Here is a 23,354-nt window from a genome sequence, read left to right on the forward strand (position 1 = left end):
TTGTATTAAGTTCCCAAGAAAATGGCAACGTGACGTTTGCCGAAATATCGGAAAGTATATATTAAAGTTTATTTAATTTATATTTCTAGTGTATGCTGTCAATTCCTTAATTATTAGTTATCATGTTTAACCAGCGTATAAGCCTCTCTACAAGAACATAAATAAAAAATAAAGTTTAATTAGGAAAAGATTTTTGTAAAATTTTCTAGTTTTTTTTTCCTTTTCCTTTTTTTGGGGGGGGGGGGGGGGAGGGGCTGCCCATGCCACTGGTAAGAAGGTACAGAACAAGGGATCACTCCTGGAAATTCTTAAGAGTGACTAGAATGGGTGTCATGACCTCAATTTTTTGCTTGTAAGGGGTGGTGTCTCAATGGAATGAGTTGCCAAAGATGGTTGATTTCAGTGCTCTGTCTGTGATTGAGTTCAAGAGAAGTATAACAGATTTTTCTTGAATAATAGTTAATACAGGTCTCCCCGTGTATAAGTCTAACTGCATGGAGATGCTTAAGAAATAATGTATTTTGGATTTTATTAATAGAGGATGCTCATGATATAAAAACTGATCAAAATTATTTTATGCACTTTTTTTATATACATGCCAAAAAAAAAAAAAATCTGTATAGCATGTACACTGATACAAAAAATACTTATTTATAAAAATATATACTAATATGATAAATATTTTTTTATGCATTTTAGGCCTGTACATAAAAAACCAAAATCACTTAATGAGGACAGAGAAAAAGAAGATGAAACTGAGATTATAAAGAAACACATCCTTAAATACAAGGTTAATGAGAAATAAAAAAAAAAAGGTGTGAAGCTAAACATATTACCTTGGGACCTAAAGATGTGTTGAGTTTCTTGCAGCATTGTCTGAACAGATCATTTGGAAGTATAATATAATATAGGCAAAAAATGAGGTTTTCATTCTTTTTAAAATACTCATGTATACAGCATTTGGTTTATAGGTTAACCTAATAGCTGATGAAATGTTCAGTTTAAAATAAATGCTGTTTACTTGAAGCAAGCTGGAGAGAGAGAGAGGATGGGTTAAGAGATAATTTAAATTTCATTTCAACCTGAGTTACTATAAAAATAACTTATTTTACAAAATAGAATTTCATTACCTTGCTTATTAAATTAGGAATACATAAATGCATAAGGTCCAAACATGAAATACTGATTTTATTTACAAAGCAAACCATAGCAAGACTAAAACAGTTAGGATATTTTCTCATATGCATAAACTCATTTCAACTAATAAAGTTGTTTTTGATAGTATAAGTATGCATCAAGAATTGTGATGCTTTGAGGTAATATTTCATGTATTTCTATATAAATAGTTAAATCTGTGGTAAGAACAGCTAATCAATGCCACATATTTACAACGAATTTCAGAGAGAGGAATTATTGAAATGTTAAGCCATGCTAACAGAAATTATGTAATATCTAAATATAATCTTCTCACATAGAGGAAATGCTTATCTCATAGCAAAACTAGGATACCTGAATGTCAAACATCTTAAGCTGTAGACATATTGGTCTTCTGGGTACCTGAAATTAACTTATATCTAAAGATTTAATACTGCTGAAAATTAAATTTTCATTTACTTTTTTTTTTAGAAAAGTTTAAAATCTTGATTCACATCAGTGACACAAATAAAGATAATTTTATATGAAAACAATTATTCTTTCTTTCAAGATTACACGGTAGTCAGCATTCATTGTGTAAAATTTATGGAGACAAAAAAACACATGTTAGAGCAATTACTTTACTCATAATTAAGAAATGACACTCATGTTTTGGCCTCTATATTGAGGAGACATCAGGAAAACACATATGAACAAGACACAAACTACACAAAAGTAGGCTAAATTATACTAGCTTGACTACAGGTGGAGGAAAAAATATATATATTCCTGTAAAATGAATGTGATGATGTACTTTCTAGAACAAATAAAACAGTTTATAAAATTGCATGGTATCTTTAACATATATATATATATATAAATTAAAAAAATAAATCAAATACTTTTTTATACATATAAGTATAACTTATACATAATAACCAGTGCCAAATAGTTTTAATGAATTTCAAAGGGAAAGAAATTATTGCAATGTTAAGCTTTCCTTTTAATAATGATTAAAACAACTTAGTGGAACTACATCAAATGCATCTTCACAGTCTTTGTGTGTGTGTGTGGGAGGGGGGGTCCTGCCATCATGTTCTGTAGATGTGTTGTAGATGGCTGTTCCAGATTAGGATGATGAATCGGTATCTCACAAGTTTCCTTGAATTTTCTTTCAAACCAGGTTTTGGTGCAGTGTAGGGTCTTGTCACAGAATTAATTTTTTCAATTAATTCTGTGACATTGGAGTGCATGGTCTGACAGGAGTGTTTTACCATAGTGAAGGAATTTGTTGTGCCATTTGTGTTATAAACTGAATACAAAATTGGTAAAGATGAAACAAAAAGAAAATATGATACAGATACATAAACTATATAAGCAGATGTACAAGACAAAATTTTTATAGCATTTCCAAATTGATATGCACATTTTTTTCTAAGCATTATGATTACAAATATAAGAATTGATACTTATTCCAGAAACATACCAGATTTCAGATCAGCATCTTCACAGCAAAACAAATTTGTCACTATATACAGGCAGAAAAACAATTCAGTAGTAGCACAGCAGCAGTGTAAGCAATTTGGAATTGTAGAACTAATATCCTATTTTGGTGCGCTTTAATGATAAATAAAAGAGGTTTAAAGCTGTTCGGCTGGAGTTAGGTTCAGAATTTTTGTAAACTAATGTAGCTATTTTGTTGATGTTTCATTGTTGCTTCTGACTCTCCTCCAAAATAGTCCCACAAACCAATTATGTGTTTAGGCCTCATGCTAGTCTACACACACAAAATTCATTTTTAGAGTATTTATTCATCACTGAGTGAAACATCACTACTTTCTTTATTGGTGGTCTGAATTGACTGCTGCCATGAGTTCTAGTGGAAGAGGGAATGTCTTCCATCTTCTTACATGTAGTGTAGGTGAAACTCTTCAAGGATATGCCAGATACATTAAAGATACAGCAGTAAAACATTTCTGCAACACTACTGCTAGACTGTACATGAAAACAAACAAGAGAATCAGAAGGCAATCTGATCAGCTAGTGAAATCCTGATCGTGATACTATTTACACTGACAGATCATGCCTAGAGGGAGTCTGAGTATGGTGGTATGCACAGGAAATTGGCAAGGCCATGCAAGAATGAGTTCTCTTGTGTGGGTATATGGTCCTTCACTTCCTACTGCATACCTTATGATTATTTAACTCTTCCTTCACACCAACAATGAGAAAACAAATTGAAATTTGGCTTTACTGTAGATTACAAAAAAACAGTAACAAAACAACAAACATTGAATAATACTTGCACAAAAAATTTCCATATCCACTTCAGATACATTCAGAAACCAGACCTATCATTGCTAACACAGCTTCAGCTAATGACCTCAAAACCACTATCTACTTTAATTGCCCAAATTATACCTCTTTCACAATTCCTTCCATCACAAGGGCAGATATGATATCTCACGTCAGAGAATGCTAAACGTTGAATATCCCTCCATGCTTACTTGTTTTGCTCCAGTACAAAATTTCCTTAAACCTCATTGCATTCTCTATCACCCTCCAAATTCTGATAACCACTGTGACCTCTAATTACTTATTTCTAAAACTCCATTTTCTGCAGTGAAAATACCCAAACTGAAATGATCTTCCTTGGTAACTTCAATGTCCACAACATAAACTGGCTTCCCTTATCCAATCTGACTGATCAAGCAAGTTAGGGATATCGTGCAATAGCAAAAAGTTATTTGCTATTGCACGAACTCAAATCAGTTCATTCACCTACTAGAATATTATATAATCCTCACCATCCTGCTAACATCCTTGTTCTTTTCCTCAACCTTTCCTTCCCAATACAATGCAGATGTCACTTGTCCACTTGATAACTCAGACTGACCTCATCCAAGTTTCTTCTAGTATAGAACACTCTTTGCATGCACAGAGTCATTCCCAGATCTTATATTGGCATCACAAAGGATACAGATCTGAGAGGGCAACCAAAGTTGGTTGTTCTCTGTCACTTCTACTGCTCTTTTTCATAGCTGGACTACTGTTTCCATTTTTTGATCCGAATACCTGTTTAGACTGAATAACAGAAATAATTCATTGTAAATTTGGTATAATGACTCCAGTGAACGAGGGCATGACGAAAGAGGTGCCCGCCACAGGCGCAACTAGGTTTGGGGGTGCAAAACGTAAAAAATAAAAATAAATAGATATAAAAGGCTGCTATTTTATATTTATGTATTTTTAAATTTCGGCAATATGCCACTTTAGACACACAAATTCTGCAACACACTGCAACTCATTTTGATGGGATTAATTGTAAGTATTTAACATATTGCATTTACTAAAATTTAACTTGTTACATTTAAATTTTTCAAAATTTTTGTCATTTTTGGGTTAGGGAGAGCGCAAGTTAGACACTTGCCACAGACACTTCATACTCTCGTTACTGCTGAATGACTCAGTGATGTAAAGGGTATTAAAAATTATACTTTATTCAACTAGCAATTTCTGCTAGTTTTGTGAGCCAACAAGTCCACTTCATCAGAAGCTTACTGATGTCATAAAAATGCAAGGGAAGGTAAAACCATAACACTAGGTAATGAAAGAATATGATGGATTAAAAAAAAATTAAACTAGACAAAGAAGGTGCAAAAGTAGGAAAACTAGTTGGTATTGCCATATTCTGTAATATAATGTATGTCACAGCATAGGTCTTTGGATATCAGATTGATCAGTAAAGACCAAACTTGAAAATGCTATGCACTTCTACTCAGTGCAAATAATCAACAGGAGTTCCATAAAGTTAGTGGTGCTGTATCGTTCTTTGGAAAACACTTCATTTTTATGAGAAAAATTCCAATAAGAACCATTTTATTTCATTCAGTCAATAATTAAGAATTTATAAAACAACACCGATTTTTTAGAAACAACCAATTTGTTACATTAATTTTTGTTACCAGAATGGCCCTTTATGTCATCATCATCATCATCATCATCATCAAATTCCTGCCATGTACCCTCAAGGGGTGTACAGGATATGATAGTACTACATGAAAAAAATTACATCATTATTAATTTCCTATCTACAATTTTCCTCCAAATCAGTCTGTTACTTGTCAAGACTCCAACATTATCAGATCTTATATTTCTATCGTCTAAAGCACTTTGTATCGTATCAATCCACCTATATCTTGGCCTTCCTCTGGGTCGTTTTGCTGCCACCCTGGCAGAGAACACTTGTTTTGCTAATCTTTCCTCGCCCATTCTATTTAAGTGACCATACCACCTGAGATTAGCTCTGCTAACGCATTCCTGGATGCTGACAATGTCAAGTTCTTTCCTAATATCCTCGTTTTTAATATGATATTGCCATTGTTGCCATCTGTTCACGCCTATAATCTTTCTCAGGACTCTCATATCTGTGGTCTCTAGTCTTTGGTCAAGTGTTTTACTTCTGACCCAGCTCTCAGATCCATAAGTTAAAACTGGTTTGAACACTGTCTTGTATACAGCTAATTTAGTGTTCCGACTAATTTCTCTCTTATTCCATATGAATTTATTCAATTGACTTCCCACCATACCAGCTTTGCTGATTCTGTTGTCTATTTCTATATTTAATTTACCATCTTCAGTAAAAATCGTGCCTAAATAGCTGAAATGTTTTACTTGTTCCACAGGTTCTCCATTCACAACACAGTTGACATTTTCAATGATTCTGCCTATTTTCATTGTCTTTGTCTTTTTATTGCTGACCTTCATACCATATCTATTACAACAGCTATTCAATTTAGTCAGAGAATCTCGCAGACTTGTAGCAGATTTATTTAGAAGTATAACATCATCTGCATAAAGCAAAGAGCTGACATTAACATCTCCAATTTTGATATCATGTTTAATACCACTTTCCTTCATAATGTGATCCATATAGATAATGAATAACAGAGGGGATAATGTACATCCTTGTCTCACACCAGATTTAACATTAAACCATCTTCCTGTACTTCCTTCAATTCTGACTGCTGACTTACAACTCAAATAAAGACTAAGTATTGCTTGGTATAATGCCCCATTCACACCATATAACTGCAGCATATTGAATAGCTTCTCTCTTGGCACCTTGTCATATGCCTTTTCCAGATCGACAAAACTTAAATACAGATCTTTGTTATATTCCCATGCTTTCTCGACTATTTGTCGTAAAGTGAAGATCTGATCCTGACAGCCTCTATTTGGCCTGAATCCAGCTTGTTCTTCACCAAGCTTTTCTTCCACAATTCTTCTCAACCGTTTCTCAAGTATACTTGCATAGATCTTGCCAGGAACACTCAGTAGAGAAATACCTCTGTAATTCTCACATTCAGTTTTATTTCCCTTTTTATATATGGGTACTATGAGAGCTCTACTCCAATCATCGGGAATTCGTCCCTCTGTCCAGGCTTTCTGAACTATGCAGTGCAGCCACTGTAATACTCTTATACCACCATACTTCAGCATTTCAGGTCGAATATCATCTACTCCTGCTGCCTTTCCACATTTCAGGCCTTTGATGGCTTTTTCTACTTCAAGTATGGATATGTATTCCTGACTGCATGCCTGGTCAGTGTTTTTTACCACTGTGCTGTCATCACTGCTTGTTTCATTTAGCAGTTTTTCAAAGTAATTACTCCATACTTCAAGGATATCTTTTTCTCCCGTTTTCATGTCACCTTTATCATCTCTAATTCCTTTTACAGCACTCTTTCCTCCATTCTTAAGTTTCTTCAACAACCTCCAGAATATTTTGCCACCTTCTTGATATTTATTTTCTATATTCTTGCCAAAGTCCTCCCATGACTTTTGTTTAGCTAGTTTTACACAGTGTTTAGCATTCTTGCATTTGTCTCTATATTCTCTAAGAGCAAAAGCTGACTTATTTGCCAGGAACTTTTGGTATGCTTTCTTCTTTTCCTTCACTGCCTCTTTAACTTCCTGTGTCCACCAGGGAGTTCTGATTTTTTTATCCTTACAAACAACCTCACCACAGGCCTCTCTGGCAGAATCAATCAATGTTTTCTTCAGAGTTTGCCACTGAATCTCCAAGGTTTGGTTCCTGTTCTCAAACTCTTTCATTTTTTCTTCAATAATCTTTGTGTATTTTAGTCTACAGTGCACATCTGAGAGCTGCTCAACTTTTATTCGCTTTAAAACTTTCTTACATGTTATTCTTTTCAATATGAAATTCAATTTTATCCTGCTCAAGACTAAATAGTGATCACTTCCAATTTCAAATCCTCTGTACACTCTGGTGTCCTGCACCAGGAAGAAAACATCACTATCAACAATAACATAGTCAATGAGACTTTTCTTATTCCTAGCCTCTTCTCTCCATGTGAATTTGTGCACATTTTTATGTTGGAACATGGTGTTAGTAATGACCAGTCCATGTCCTGAGCAGAAATCCAACAGATATTTGCCATTATTATTAGCTTTGCTCTTTTCTCCAAATTTTCCCAAAATATTTTTGTATGTCTGACAATCATTTCCTACTCTGCTATTTAGATCCCCAACAAGGACCAACTTTTCATTTTTCATTGTGTCAGTTGCTTTTTCTAAAGCCTCAAAAAATTCCTCCACTTCTACCTTAGTAGAACCTTCTGTGGGACCATAGGCACAAATAAGTCTCATTGTCCAGTTCCCCATTCTCATATTTGCCCACATTACTCTACTTGAGACTGCCTGCCATTCAAGAAGATTAGCCTCGTATTTTGTGTTGAATACTATGGCTACTCCTTCTTTTCCTTGATTGTCATTGCCTGAATATAACATTTTGTATTTATTGCTCAGAAAGAGCTCACCAGTTTTGGTCTTTTTTGTTTCAGTCACCCCTATTATGTCGATCTGGTACTTATCTAATTCCTCAGCTAGCTCCATTTCTTTGCCATTCAGGCTTCTTACGTTGATAGTACCGATCTTTAACTCTGGTGATGTTGAGTTGGGGTTTGTTTTCAGATTTGTTCCAGTAGCTGACTTTTCGCTGTTCGCCCTGGTTCCCTGGCGAAAACAACGGGGGCCTTGTTTAACCGGGCAACGCCCCAGCCGGCATGAAATTTTGTCATGTTGTACCATCATTCTATATTTTGGTTTAACCAATAAGAATACAATTTGGTCGGCTAAATCCCAAATTGCCAGCCCATCCTCGTCCGTTCAGTATCCAAGTAGATACCCAACAGGGTGCACCACGAGAAGGTGAGGATTGGACATTAGGTCAGAAGCCCTGGTCGGTTCTCTGCATTCCTTTAAAGGCTATGTGGAGGTCTCCTCTCAGTTATACAGCTTTGACCCTTAAGCACCCCTGGCCCTTTATGTTATTATGTATATTCTTCTGTGTTTTCTTAAAGTTAAAATAATTTGTTTAGAAAGTTTTTTTATTAAATAAAAAAAAAAAAAAATTCAAATTTCTCCAATCTGCAGCTGTTCACCAGTCATCACTCAGGTTCATTCCATTCGCTGTCATAGATGTTTTGTTTTTTCTTTTTGGTGGGCAGTTGTAATTGTACAGCCCTGCATCAAATTACAGAAATTTGTACTGAATTAGCTTTTCTTCTTTAATTCTTGTTCCTTGGAACTGCCCATTCACACTATGCACTTCAAAGACTATGACTAACCTTCAGCTGTTCAAGAAACATGTCAACAGATTCCTTACTTCTCTCTAATCTCCCACCACCAGTACTTGATACGCTAGAGGTTTTGAAACTTTGTGTGTGTGTGTGTTCTCTGATATAACTTAAACAGCCAGCATTCTAAACTACACTCCACAACAGAAAATAAATAACTGACTGTTCTTCCTAGATATGCTTAAATAGTTCTTGATCTTCTTTTTCCATTTATAGAAAGCCAGCTTTGCTACCCATTTTCATGGGTAGTAAATGCTGACAACCTATAAAAGAGATAAAATATATGTCCCCCCACCCAAGCACACAAAACAAAGCAAGACTATTCCTATCCTTTATGGAATAATTGAAACAGCAGCTAGAGTGCAAAATAAATATTTCCACACCACATTCAAACCATACATCCAACTAGCAACCTTCATTCATTCACCTCTATCACATCCAGGAGAATGTAAGGTGCCCTACACCTGTAACTTAGCCTACTATGGGACAAGAAGAACTAGTAACATTCATCTCAGAGAACATAAGAAATACATTGCGATTAGAATAGTGCTTTGGATACCTTATCATAGAGGATTTTTGGAAAGTTATTTTGCACTTGGTTAGACTATAATAAATTTAGTTTAATCCTTTATCCAAGTGTAAGCAAACAAAGTTTGTGCTTGAAAATATCTTCAGGACTGAGGTAAGGTAGTGCAACACCAGGAAACTCTGAGCAAAGGTGGACCAAGCTCTCTCATCACTCCTTGTCTCAGTATCTCCCATAATGCAAAGCACATCTCCTTGCAGACATGTATACTACTATGCATTAAGGGAAGGGCCACTGCCCAGACCAGTTTCGACCTTTATTGAAGTCTCGTCAGTGGGAGGCAGACCCAAACGTGGAGATACTAAGGCAGAAGCAATAGGAGAGGTCATATTTACCTATAGGAGTTGCCAACAGGTGGAAATACAGACAAGGAGTGATGAGAGCTTGGTCCACCTTTGCTTGGAGTTGCCTAGCATTGCACTACCTTACCTCAGTCCTGAAGATATTTTCAGGCACAAACTTTGTTTGCTTACACTTGGATAAAAGATTAAACTAAATTTATATCTAATCAAGTGCAAAATAAACTTCCAACATCTTTCTCTAAATCCAGAGTAATTCAGTAATAAGGTGGTAAACCTGTTGGCAACTCCAATAAATAAATATGACTTCCTATTGCTTCTGCCTTAGTATCTCCACGTTTGGGTCTGCTTCCCACTGACGAGCCTCAATAAAGGTTGAAACCGGTCTGGGTAGTGGCCCTTCCCTTAATGCATAGCAGTATACATGTTTGCAAGGAGATGTGTTTTGCATTATGGGAGATACTGAGACTAGGAGTGATAAGAGCTTGGTCCACCTTTGCTCGGAGTTGCACTACCTTACCTCAGTCCTGAAGATATTTTCAGGTGCAAACTTTGTTTGCTTACACTTAGATAAAGGATTAAACTAAATTTATTCTAGTGTAACCAAGTGCAAAATAAACTTCCAACATCTTTCTCTAAATTCAGAGTAATTAAATAATAAGGTGGTACACCTGTTGGCAACTCTTATAGGTAAATATGACCTCTCCTATTGCTTCTGCCTTAGTATCTCCACATTTGGGTCTGCCTCCCACTGACGAGACCTCAATAAAGGTCGAAACCAGTCTGGGTAGTGGCCCTTCCCTTAATGCATAGCAGATGTGCTTTGCATTATGGGAGATATTGAGACAAGGAGTGATGAGAGCTTTGTCCACCTTTGCTCGGAGTTGCACTACCTTACCTCAGTCCTAAAGATATTTTCAGGTGCAAACCTTGTTTGCTTACACTTGGATAAAGAATTAAATTAAATTAAATTTACTATATCATAGAGAATTAGATGGAAGAAAACTACATTGCTGCACGTCATTAGAGATCTAGAAGACTACTTTTGTAGTCAACAGCAATGAAACCAACAAAAAATGATTCCATTAATTTATCAAAAATTTGGGAGACAGCCTTTTGAGTTCATTTCCAACCTAATAGCTGTAAAACTTCATATCCAACAATAGGACTGTCCAAACAGGATGTTAGTCTTTTTGTTTGTTACAGTGATGTGTTTTCACTGTGCTCAGATTGTTGATGATGGTGTATGGTAACAACTTTATGTTATGGAGGTAGAGGTTTAAAATCCAGCAAAATATTATGAATTTAATAAATATCTAATTAATTTTGTTTGTGTAATGTTATGTTTAATACTGCTAAACAAAAGATGAATAGAATAGCTTCCAACATCCAAGTTTGCCTATGTGTTTACTGACTTTATTCATAATGCTTCAAAATGTAGAGTGGTATCAGAGACCTATTAAATGTATATAAATAATGTAAGTACTTCATGAACCAGCCTTTGTTTATACCAGTTAAATACAGATAAAAACACTTAATAATTTTTGTTAAATATAATATACTAAGGAAAACCATAAGAAGAATTATTATTTGTCTGAATAAAACAGAAATATTAACCTAAACAAAAATGTTAAAGGATACTTATGATGATCTAACTTCAATCTTCTGTAGGAAAGTTTACACTTATTTCAGAATACAATTTTCAAAATTTCAATAAACTGCATTTGTACATTGTATGTGTCGTGCATAACTTAAATATTTCCACTTCTATGTCTTGCTAGTTCAATCCCCCCACCCCAAATTCTTAAACAGTTTATAGTAATCACTGGTAAATGTTCATAGATATTAAAAAAATATTGCATTAATTTTATGAAAAAATTATCTAAAATAATTGTAAATTGAATAAATTTGGCATTTTGATTACTAATCTGTGCGTGTATATTTCATTTCTTGACACCGATAGCACATACTTTCTGGACTTCCATTATATACAATCCATGAAAAATTCCTCCTACTGCTGTCTTGTACAATGAGCCAGGCAGCACCATGTAACTGTGCATGTTTGGACATATTCTGTGATATTGCCTTGAGTAGTAGAAAACAATCAAGCTAGTAGTTGACAAGTTGTGGCAGCTTGCATGTGTTTGTTGATTTTGATAGAAAAATGAGCAAATGGAATTTATAACAGTATATTAAGTTCAAGTTTTGTGCAAAGTTTAAGTAAAACCACAACTGAAACTCCAGACAGGTTAAGAGTGGTTTATGGCAATGCCATGAAAAAGTCTTGTGTATTTGAGTGGCATGATTTAAAGAGCAATAAGATGTGAGAGAGATGAAGGAACTGGATGACCACAAATTCACTGAATGTGTGAAAATGTTGGAGTGTGGCAGTTATAGTTCGGTCTGACAGACAATTTAGTGTATAATTATTGGCAGAAGAATTAAATTTAGACAGAAACACAGTGAGGAAAATTTTGACAGACAATTTGGGAACAAGAATCCATGAATTTTGAGAGGATCAAAAACAATGGCAGCTCAATGGTGTTTTGATCCTTCTTCACAACCAGCTGTTTTTGATAGTTATTACTGGTAATGAAACACTGCTTTCAGTACAATTCTGCAGCAAAACATCAAAGCATGCAATGGCACAAAAAAAAAAAAAAAAATCCAATTACAGATCAAGAAAGACACTGCTTGTTTCTTTGATCATAAAAGCATAGTACACTTCAAATTCATTAAACAGGACAAAAAGTAAATCAACATTGTTATTTATTTATAAGTGCTGGCAAGGTTATGAAGCTGTTTGTAAGAGAAGACCTGAACTTTGGCCAAACGTTTGATCATCCATCTAAACAATGCCATTGCATATGATGCAGTATGCTGTAGGTGAGTTACTGGCTAAAAAATCAATGACAAAATGTGACCATCTTCTGTATTCACCAGACTTAACTATTCCCAAAACTGAAGAAAGCCTTGAAGGGATGCAGATTTTCTGACATTAGTGTACAAGCATTCACTACAAGTCTAAAAGCAAGCAAATAGTTTTCACATGTACATTCCAGAAATCTGTCATACCCCATAAACATACAAGAGCTTGTTCAAGAAGGTAGCTAGTTGAAGAAACCATTTTACTCAATTTTGTTTAAAAATAAGAGAAAAGTAGTACTTTCCGCTTTATAATTCTAAACACGGAAGATGTGTTGCAACCAAGACCAGTACAAATAAAAATGGTACATTTTCTTGCCCAGATCTTCTTCTGTTTCTGAGCTTTGTTGAATGAATCCTTTTCTGGATTTCTGTTTGTAAGAAAATTATTTATGGCATAACAAAGTTGAATGGGAAAACATGTATCATTACAAATGACTACTTTTCAGGTCACTAGTGACCTGAAAAAGCAGAGGATGTAAACATGTCTAATGTATCTTATTTTAAAAAATATAGCATAATATGCATAACTGAGCATAGCACCTTCAAAAAGTGACTTAGACCTACTCCTCTTGTCTGATGTGTCTGGCCTTCATTGATGGACAATGGTATTCATCAAATACCATGCTGTTTGTTTTTTTAGCATACATTTTTGCTTCAAACATCTTCCACATACAACTTTTATAAGTAACCTTTGCAGAAAAGTGCAGAAGTTACTTATAAAATAGCCCAAAACATATTGGATGTTCTCAGAATAATACATGGGAGTGGTAAATTCAGCATAAAAGAAGCCATAACTATCACAACATAACTGAATTTCGAAGTTCTAATTGGAAAAGATGTCATTATGTTCATAAGACACTGAAATTAGGTCAAACTTAGAGAATCTCCACATCTAAGCAGCTTCATTCTGCAAATTATATTTGTATTCCTGAAGAAGTATTCTAGCACATGCTATGATTGTTGATTTAAGAATCCTCAGATGAATTGAAACACTTGTTAACAGATATTAAGTGCAACAGTATAATGCACTTAATATCTGTTAGAAAGAAGACAATGGACACTATAGTGTCAGGAACAAACAGCCATAGCACCCACCTTAATAAGATGTAGGACCTCCTTTGATGACTGCAGCAATTCTACAGGGCATACTTCCCACAAGAGTATGATAGCAATCAATATGAATTTTGGACCATTCTTCCTGGAGGCATGTATGTCCCTTAACCTCACACAGTGCTCTAGTTCATCCTACAGATGTTCAGCAGGGTTGAGATTAGAGCTCTGGAGGCCAGTCAAGTGTGATGATGTTCATCTCAACAAATCACGCAGTTACAGAAGCAACTTTATGACACGGTGCATTGTCTTGATGAAAGATACAATAGTCAGTTTCATAAAAATGCCACAAAGTAGGAAGCATTGCACTGTTTAGAATGTTCAGATACCTCTTGGAATTCAATGTCTGTGGCACCACAAACAGAGGTCCGAGGCCAAACCAAGACCATACCATCAGACTGCAACCTCTGAATTTCATAGCTAAGGTTACGTGCATCTGCCACACCTAAACCTGTCTGCCTGCTCAGTAGAGGGTGTAGCAGTGGCGGCCCGTACATAAGCACTGCGACACTGCAGCACCCCCAAAGAAAAAATGAAAAAATTAAATTTTGTTTGTGTTTATAAATAATAACAATGTTGACAACATTATATAAATGTAGTACAACATGTTAAAGGTTACAGCTTATGTTTTGACATTGATTGAATAGTTAATAATTGGAATTGTTCAATTAACGCTTCAGATTACGAAACAAATGCACTGCGATCTAACGCAGGTATTCGTTTACTCTTGTCATTGCACGTTACATCATTCCCAAATCTAACTGCTCAAACAGCAGTGTATTTTTAGTAAGCTTACGTGCCTTATTTCTGTGAGATATGAAACGTTTATATTGGTGTGTGTGCCTGGTGAACTATTTTTTGTAAATCTTATTTTATCTTGTTAACATTATTTATTTATTACAGATACAAGGTTGAATTATGAGTGTCACTGTTGAAAATATGAAAATAATATTTTTTTCAATTATCGTTACATGAAACAAATGCACTGCGATCTAACACTAACACTGATATTTGTTTGCTGTCGTTGTACGTTACGTCATTAGATACACTGCCGCTTGGGCAGTGTATCTTATTCCTGCGCTCGTTATTTCTGTGAGATATGAAACGTTTATTATTGGCGCATGTTCATGGCGAACTATTTTTTTGTAAATCTTATTTTATTTTGTTAAAATAACATAATTATTTATTTATTATAGATACAAGGCTGACTTATGACGAGTGTCACTGTTGAAAATATGAAAAGATTTATATTTTTTCAATTATCGTTACACGAAGCAAATGCACTACTATCTAACGCCGATATTTGTTTACACTTGTCATTGCCATTGATACGAAACATTTATTATTGGTGTTTGTTAGTGGTGAGGATGAAATATTTTTAATAAAGCAATTTTTAATATGTAAATTTATTTATTAATAAATTTGTTACTGATTAGGAAAAAAAGTTTTTTTTTTTTTTTTTTTTTTTGTATATGTAACACCCCCACTTAAAATTTTCACTGGCTGCTGCCACTGGGGTGTAGTGTAAAATTTGTTGCTCCATACCATAGCTTACCAAGCTTCCATGTCCTACTGAAGACAATGCATGTTGGTTTGGGTAACATGGAACTTGCATATTGAGGTCCTACTATGGAAACTCGTTGCGAGTCTTGGTTCTGAATATTTGTGCAGATTCGTGTCCCAGTCGATGTCCAGAATTCTGCATTCAATATGTCTACCGATGAATGGTGGTTTTTACATATCCTTCAAAGCACCCTATGGTCATCACGTTTGGTGAGTGTGGTGGGTTGTCCACTGTGGGTAACACTTGCAGTCGCCTGTGCTTCTATCTCACTCAGTATGTATCACTGATTCTTGACCTGGAATGGCTCAATTTGTCAACAATTTGCTGAATAGATAGGCCTGCAACATGGCATCCTATCACAATGCCGCTTTCAAATTTCATCAATTCCTTTCTTGAAAGCATTTCACCTGGACACAGTTGCAATGACTTGAGAGAATCATATCCCACCAATTTATACCAGATACCGTTACAAGACACAATGAACCATTACATGGTTCATTGTACCATGTAATGCCAATATCTATGGGGAGGTCCATTGATTTCTTTTGAAGCAGAGTCTTGTTTCCTCTGTTGATGAATTTGTTCTAAATGAAGCTCCTGAATCTTTTTGTGCATTCTTCCATTATGAAAAACTATTCTGAATATAATACAATCTGCGATTCCTTACCTTGAACAATGTCACTGTACATAAGTTTCTACAGGTAATCCTCATATAACGTGGTACTTATACGAGGTTTCGATATAATGCGGTCTACAAATTATAGTAACCTTTGTTCAACACGGTACTTATACAACACAGTCTACAAATTGTAGTAACCCTTTATCTTTTCATATATTTTTCGCCGTGCGACTTAAAAATCAAATTTTATCTTCGTTAAATTTGCATCTGTTCGTATTGTGCATGTACACAGTTATAAGTAGCGAATTTATATCAGAATCTAATGCCTCTGGAAATACCCTTTTTGCATGCATATGTGAACGGTTTACTATATAAAGTGTTACAATTTTCAATAATAAACACAAAGAACTCTTCGTTTTCTGCAAGGAAAATGCATTAAAAATCATAAGTGTGTTAATCTCAAGCCGAGCACTTTATTTTCTGGTGAGTTACATACAATATGTAATGCTTTTTTCTTTATGTAAAATTTTTTTTATAGTAATGGCTACTTAAAGGGCTTTTGCAATATGGTTGAAAATGAAATTAGTGAATTAATTGATGGGGAAACAGATAAGGCAATTTTTATAAGTTTATACTATGTATTCGTTTCATAGTTTATATGTTTTCTTAACTTACATGAATTATCTGAATGAAATAAAAAAAATATTTTTGTTGGATTATTTATATAATTAAACATTAAATTAAATGAAACATTGTTTATATAATTAAAAAAAAAAAAAAACGATTTCGGAACATAACCCTATTTTTTCTGTGTGATCCGAGTCTCGCATAATGATTTATATAGCGCGGCATTTCTGTGGAATCTAACATCTGTGTTATACGAGGATTACCTGTACATGTTTTCTGATTTACAGAATAATCAATGCAAGTCTATCCATCATGAGTAGGTATGGATTTTATGGAATAATTTCAGTTAAATTAAGAGAAATTGACGTAGCAATTTAGGCTTACCCATGTCATTGTTCACAACGAAATAATAATAATAATAATAAACGGCACCATCCTGGATTTATATAACGTGGCATTTTTATGGAACCTAACATCCGCATTATACGAGGGTTACCTGTACTTGAGCGTTATCAAAGCAACAGAGCTTATGTACTATTCAACAGTAGGCTCTACTATTAATTGCAAAAGGAACTCCCACTAGATTATTTTGTATGTAATCAGTGTTACAGTCAGCAAATTTTTAATGTTTGATTACTCTAGATTTTCAAGAAGTAGAAAGGAAATTCTGCGAAAGAAAAAAAAAAAAAACAGTAAAAGAAAGTCTGTTGCAAGTTTCTATAAACACATTTTTGAAGATTTTTTTTACTCTTTAACATTATCTCACATATGAAAGGTGATAAAATCCTTGCACAAAATGAATTAATGACTGAACAAAAAATCTTTGCATATAATTAAAAAACTAAGTAAAGATTCAGTAGGAACTAAAAAAAAAAGCTACCTTCTATTAGAAAATAATAGTTTTTTACAAATGTCTTTTTCTGAAATATTGTATCTTCAGTATAGCAAATATGCTAACAGTAAACGATTAAGTCCTACCCAAAGCTCCACAGCACTACAGCAAACTTTTCACGATAACAAAATATTCCTTTTGTTCCTATGAATTTGCTATGGTGAGACTTGAATGTAAATGTAACTCTGCACTCTGTGAATGAACATGCTGATTGTACAAGAAGAGAAGATATTTCTCCTGCCCTGAACTTAACAGTAAAAATAAAATAAAATAAAATAAAAAAAATAGTGAAAACATCTTATAATAATGTATGAATTACTTTTTTTTTATTTCAATAGTTTACATTATAGCAACTACTTCTTCAGAAAGACACTGGTATTACAACAAAATTATTTCTATGTAGAATTAAAAGCTGCTGCCTCATAAAGTACTAAACAGCACATTGTTCCCTACAGAACCAACATGAGGATAAAAACTTTCTGTGAGTCATTCTAAAACAGTTTACATCAACATAACATAATTTTCTAATAAGCATTCAAATTAAAATTCAGTTTGTTAATTGCCAACATATGGTATACAGTGGTAATCTGTACATGACTAAAGACGTATAATTTAATTAAATTTTTTTTTAACTTTTAGTACAATAGACTGGTTAAAAAAAAATCTAATTTTGCCTCTCACAACAGAGACTAGTTTCCTATCGAACAAACAAAAAAATTCCTATAAAATATTCAACATCCAGCTCAGAATACAGCGCATTTATAGACAAAATGAAATGCTGGATAACAGTATCTAAATATATAAGCAAAATAACAGTATAGTACATAAAAATCTTTGTTTTCAAGCATTCATACATGAAATATACCACCATACCTTAAAAAATGTGAAATATTAAAGTATTAAGTTGCATATGATTCACAATCATTATCAAGAATTTACTGTTTGTGGCCCCTAAACATTAAAAAAAGTATTTTCAAATATAGTTACAATGTATTTGAAAGATTTAAAAATAAAGATATGCAAGCTTGTCAAATAATATAGCACAGAAAGACAATATACAAAAGATAAGATGCATTTTTGTTTCCTTTTTTGATACAGTACTGTGCCTATTGCATTTACAGTCATAGTCGCTTATCTTCGCTACACACAAATAATAAACTTTTTGATAGCAATTATCCATAAATTAAATACAGGTTTTAATTATCACTCCTGCCAGAAAAGTTCCTTCAATGGCACAATTTTCAAATATTATTTCAAATAAATGTTGTGATATCTACGTTGATTTTCTGCCTACCTTTTAACAGATGATATAGATGCTGAAATAATTATTTACACTTTCTTAAATTTAAAAGTTAAATACTGAAATATACAACTGCAGTAAATTCTTTTAGTTTGGTAATTTATATTTCTAAAATAGGAGGATTATGTCTTAATTCCATCATCTCATTTCATCACCCTGCATACTACTACTGTACCTACTATTACTTATTAATAAATTACCCTGCATCATGAAGTGACTTGAAAAAAGTTTTAATGTTTGAAAAAAGTCTAATTGTCAAATAATATAGCACAGAAAGACAATATAGCTCATCCATAGTCTTAAGGTACTGTAAACAAAAAAAAAAGGCAACTTGGCATTCATAAACCCAATATTTTAGTAAAAATGCCAAGTTCTTTTTTTGTTTATGACAGTCCCACAGAGGTTGTAAACATACAGCACCTTAATACTTGTGAATGAGCTAAGTTAGACCAAATAGCGAATGTTCTGGAAGGAAAAACCATTTTTCTTAATCATTTTGTTTGTAACAAATGTGGCTAATGTCTACCAGAAATAACCTTAATTGTGATTTTATTTTTTTTATTTTGATGTATTAATTAATGGAAAAATCACTAGTATTCCATACAGAATCAAGGCTATCAAAGATCAAGATATCTACTGTTGATCCAAATATACTGTATCATTTTACCTTGTAAAATGTTAATACCCACTGCATGCATATCCCAGGAAAAAATTTAGAGGATGTCAAGGAGTACAGTATCATATGCATGCCTATCTGTTCGGATCCCTTTAGCTGGAAGTAAAATCTGAAACTGTATAAAGATCGAAAACGGAGGCAGTGTCTATAAGTTAGCATGGAAAGTAGACTTTAAGAGATCTATGTTTCTATTATTATTATTATGTGACACTTCTAAGGAGTCCAAAGGCTCATCAAGGAAGGGCACCTACCTACAACTCTCCATCTCCACCACTCAATCCATCAACTACAGTGAACCAAATCATCCATTGCCCACTAGTATTTTAACAATTACAAACATCCATGGCCACAGCGGGATTTGAACCGACAGCCATTTGGCTGGAGAGCGGATTTATGCATAGTAATGTTAATTACTATGCACAAACTGGGTTCAGAACTAATGGGAAAGATAAGTTATGAAATTACTAGGAGAAATCAAGTTGGATTTCTTGTAATAAGTAGATGTTTGACTGGAATGTAATAATTATACTTGGATTTGAAATATTCTTGTTGGTATATTTTCACCATCTTGGACTCAAAACAAATCCACATTTCAAGAGGAATTCTGTGAAATCATTTTAATAAAAATATTTTCAGTGTAAATTTTAGAAGGGGGGGGGGAAGACTTTCAACAAAGGAGCTAATGAATTCCTGTTGTGTAACTGTATATGAATCCCATCAAAGATATGAGAAACGTTTTCTAGACAGGCTAGGCCCAAGCAGTGTTAACCAATCTCCAAAAGTGATAGTAGGGTTCACTTCTGTCTTTTGAAAATTCAGGTTTTTTTTTTCCTTGTAATACAGGAAAATTTGCAGGAAAATCAAAATCAAACTAATTAACTGATGAAGCAAATGAATGCCCTGGTTGTCAGGCTCAATTCTGAATTGGGCCCAGAAAACTGAAGATGTGTACAAAATAGCAGTGTCAGAAACATGCATTTAAAGCTGTAGTTACTATTACATTTTCACATTCTAATGCTCTCATGAAGGTCAACATATTTGTATGTCAGCAAGATTGAAACTAATAAATAAGCTATAATGGCCCTAAAAATAAATCATGCCAATCATCAAAAATGCACATTAGTAATTTCTCTTCTTTTCATCTTTCTTATTATTTTTATACTCTGTGCATTTTGTAATTTATATTTATTCTTAATTTAATTCAGTTCACCTGTAATACGAAAATCTGTTATGAAGAACAGGATTACAAGTTATCTAAGTAGCCATCTAAAGAGAGAAACTGGAAATTAATAAGAATGCTCTAAGAAATGGCATGAAATGTAATCTTATTACTGATAATGCCATTTAAAACATTATCAATAACTACTGCAGGTGCCCCAAATAATACAAAGATATAAAATGAATGGTACTTAAGATAAATGTATATTAATGCTTAATTTTTAAATTCTTATTTTGAGTTCATTTGTAGTCAAAAAAGTTTAACTTTGGCTTCAAATTCTGAAACTCAAAATTTTTAAACCTCTTTCTGTAGTTAAAAAAAAACAAACAAAATAACTATGTTGACAATTCACATTATGCATATGACAAGCATTATTGTGCACTCTAAATTTCATGAATTTTTTTCTTATTTAAGAATGCTTTTATAATAAAATTTGGTGAAGCCAAAAATTAGTGGACAATTTACAAAAAAAGATAAAAAGATTTTCCTTCAAACTTCCAAATGCTACGAACACCAGATTTCATTCAATATATTTCAACTTTGGTAACGTTTATAAATGAAAAAACTTCTGAGTTGGTTAGAGCAGCAAAGTAACATCAGAAAATTCTTTTAGATCTTTAATAAGAGTATTTCATTAGACACGCCAGCAAAGGTTGGTCAATTGGTAGAGTCTCTGCTACTAATGGATCACGGAAAAAAAAGATAAGCAAGTCTGAGTACGGTTAGTAGTTGGAAGGGATTCAATCATTCGATGCTGCTGGCACTCTGCTGAGGGCTGGCCATTCTTGCAGGGTTAACTTTGGCCTATAAACAGACACATGTCAGACCTCTGTGCCCTCAGGGCACATGGGAATATGACGTGACATTTCATTAGACAAAACTAGATTATTCTTTTTGTCATGTAAAATTAATTTAAAATCATAAAATTTTCCATTCTTATGATATCCTAAAGTCTGAATTCAGAATTTGAAACTGCTTTGCCAAACTCTTTAGTAAAATTTTTCAATATCTGGAAGCCTTTCATGATAAGTCCAGATATTACAATTTTGTGTTTTAGTTTAGCAACTATACTACAAAAGAGAAATTTCAACTTGTATGTTTTTCTGAAAAAAATTTTGGGTGGGCACACATTCCGTTTTCCTTTCTGTGTTGGGCTGAATGGTCTGTCACAGCCACAGAAATCTAATTAGTGCTTTGAGACAGGATTAACCATCCTATCTGCACAGTATATTATGGCTATCAATTTCATATGCTATTTGGGCTAGTTTGTTTTGCAAGATGAAAAACCAACGTTTCTGGGAAGAAAAACCCTGTCACTTCTATATTAAATTGGCTAACTCATCTTAAATTGAAAAGCTCTGATTAAGGGTGTTTGCATCCTAGATGGATTCAAACCCAGGTCTTTCCAACCAAAGGGTCTGGTCAAAAACTGAATTAGCCAAAAGAACTACAGTACATGTGTATATATAGTACATATTGTGAGTAAAGACCAAATTTTCTGGATGTTTCAATCAGCTTCTAGTAAAGCATCATGTAATTATACTTTAAATTATCCAAATGGCAAATGATTTCCTGCTGTAATCAGATAATTGAGAGATTACTGCACTCCCACTCATGTAAAGTCATATAATTAGGATTTTTAAAAAAATTCATCTTAATTCTGATTTAATAAGCAACATGATACCAAATTACAGATTAAAGATGACAATTAAATTGAGTGTAGTACATAGGAACAAAAATTTTCTTGGTATAACTGCCACATTAATTGAGTACAGCTGTTTTTTTTTTTTTTTTTTTTTTTTTTTTTTAACATGTCTCCCACTCATGTAAAATTTTAAACTTTTAGTTATGTAGTTGAAAGTATTATGTGCAGACTAAGAATTGGGATAATTTAGAAGCATACTTTTAAAGACTAAACATGAAACTTTATCAAGGCACTTTAACCCTTCCTCCCCATCCAATATGCAGGATGATGGTCTCAACAGATAATAATATAATCTACAATTTAAAGCTTTTCACAAACATCCATGTCACAGTGGGATTCAAACTGATGCCTACTAGTTGGGGAGAGAGAGAGAGCAAAAGAACTATCTACTTGGCTAACAAACTGCTACTAAAGTCATATATTCATGACTGCTATTGAAACATTTGTTGACTGAACAGATTGATTAGTTAAATTACAGAATTTTGCAATAATTATAGTATGCCATAAATATGCTGACAACATTAGCAGAGGACTTATTGGCTTCCCTGTGCAATATCACTGAATTGCATTTCTTATACATGTCTGTTAATAAGTCAAAGACTATGAGGAGATTAACTATTCGTGTTGGTTAATTTAAAAAAAAAAGTGTCAGTGATGTAGAACATTTACCTATAAGAATACAGGTTAGGGTAGGCTCATTATTTAGAATTAATGGAAGGGTGTTTTTTTTTTGTGTGTGAATATTTTCAAAAACATAAAACAGTATTTTTTTAAAATTATTATCTCTATCTATATTTGATTATTCAAATATCACTGCATTGACAAAAAGAAACCTGATCTCAGTCTAAATTATTATACCATGCATAGGAAGTAGTAGGAAGATCCAGAGTTAATTGACCAAACAGCTTGTAAAATGCTCCCTACAACGACAGACTGAGAATCTGTGTGTTGCAAAAGTTGATTAATAGACAGGAAAGAGGGGATATGATAGAAACATTTAAGTTACTAAAATGGTTTTATAGTATTCATGCACA

At 33.6% G+C, this 23,354-nt stretch overlaps 1 long non-coding RNA gene across 1 annotated transcript in view; it reads left to right on the forward strand.

Annotated features, from left to right (window-relative positions):
• Positions 1 to 1,949, forward strand: part of LOC150110537 (uncharacterized) — a 28,510-nt gene extending 26,561 nt beyond the window's left edge. Inside the window, exon 3 of the long non-coding RNA XR_016548469.1 lies at positions 700 to 1,949. This is a non-coding gene — a long non-coding RNA (uncharacterized LOC150110537). The remainder of the gene's footprint in view (positions 1 to 699) is intronic.
• Positions 1,950 to 23,354: the final 21,405 nt, after the last annotated feature.

The sequence above is a fragment of the Typopeltis vanoorti genome, chromosome 1, assembly GCF_054136105.1.
Source record: "Typopeltis vanoorti isolate ZY-2024b chromosome 1, IOZ_Tvanoo_1.0, whole genome shotgun sequence".
Lineage (NCBI taxonomy): Eukaryota > Metazoa > Arthropoda > Arachnida > Uropygi > Thelyphonidae > Typopeltis > Typopeltis vanoorti.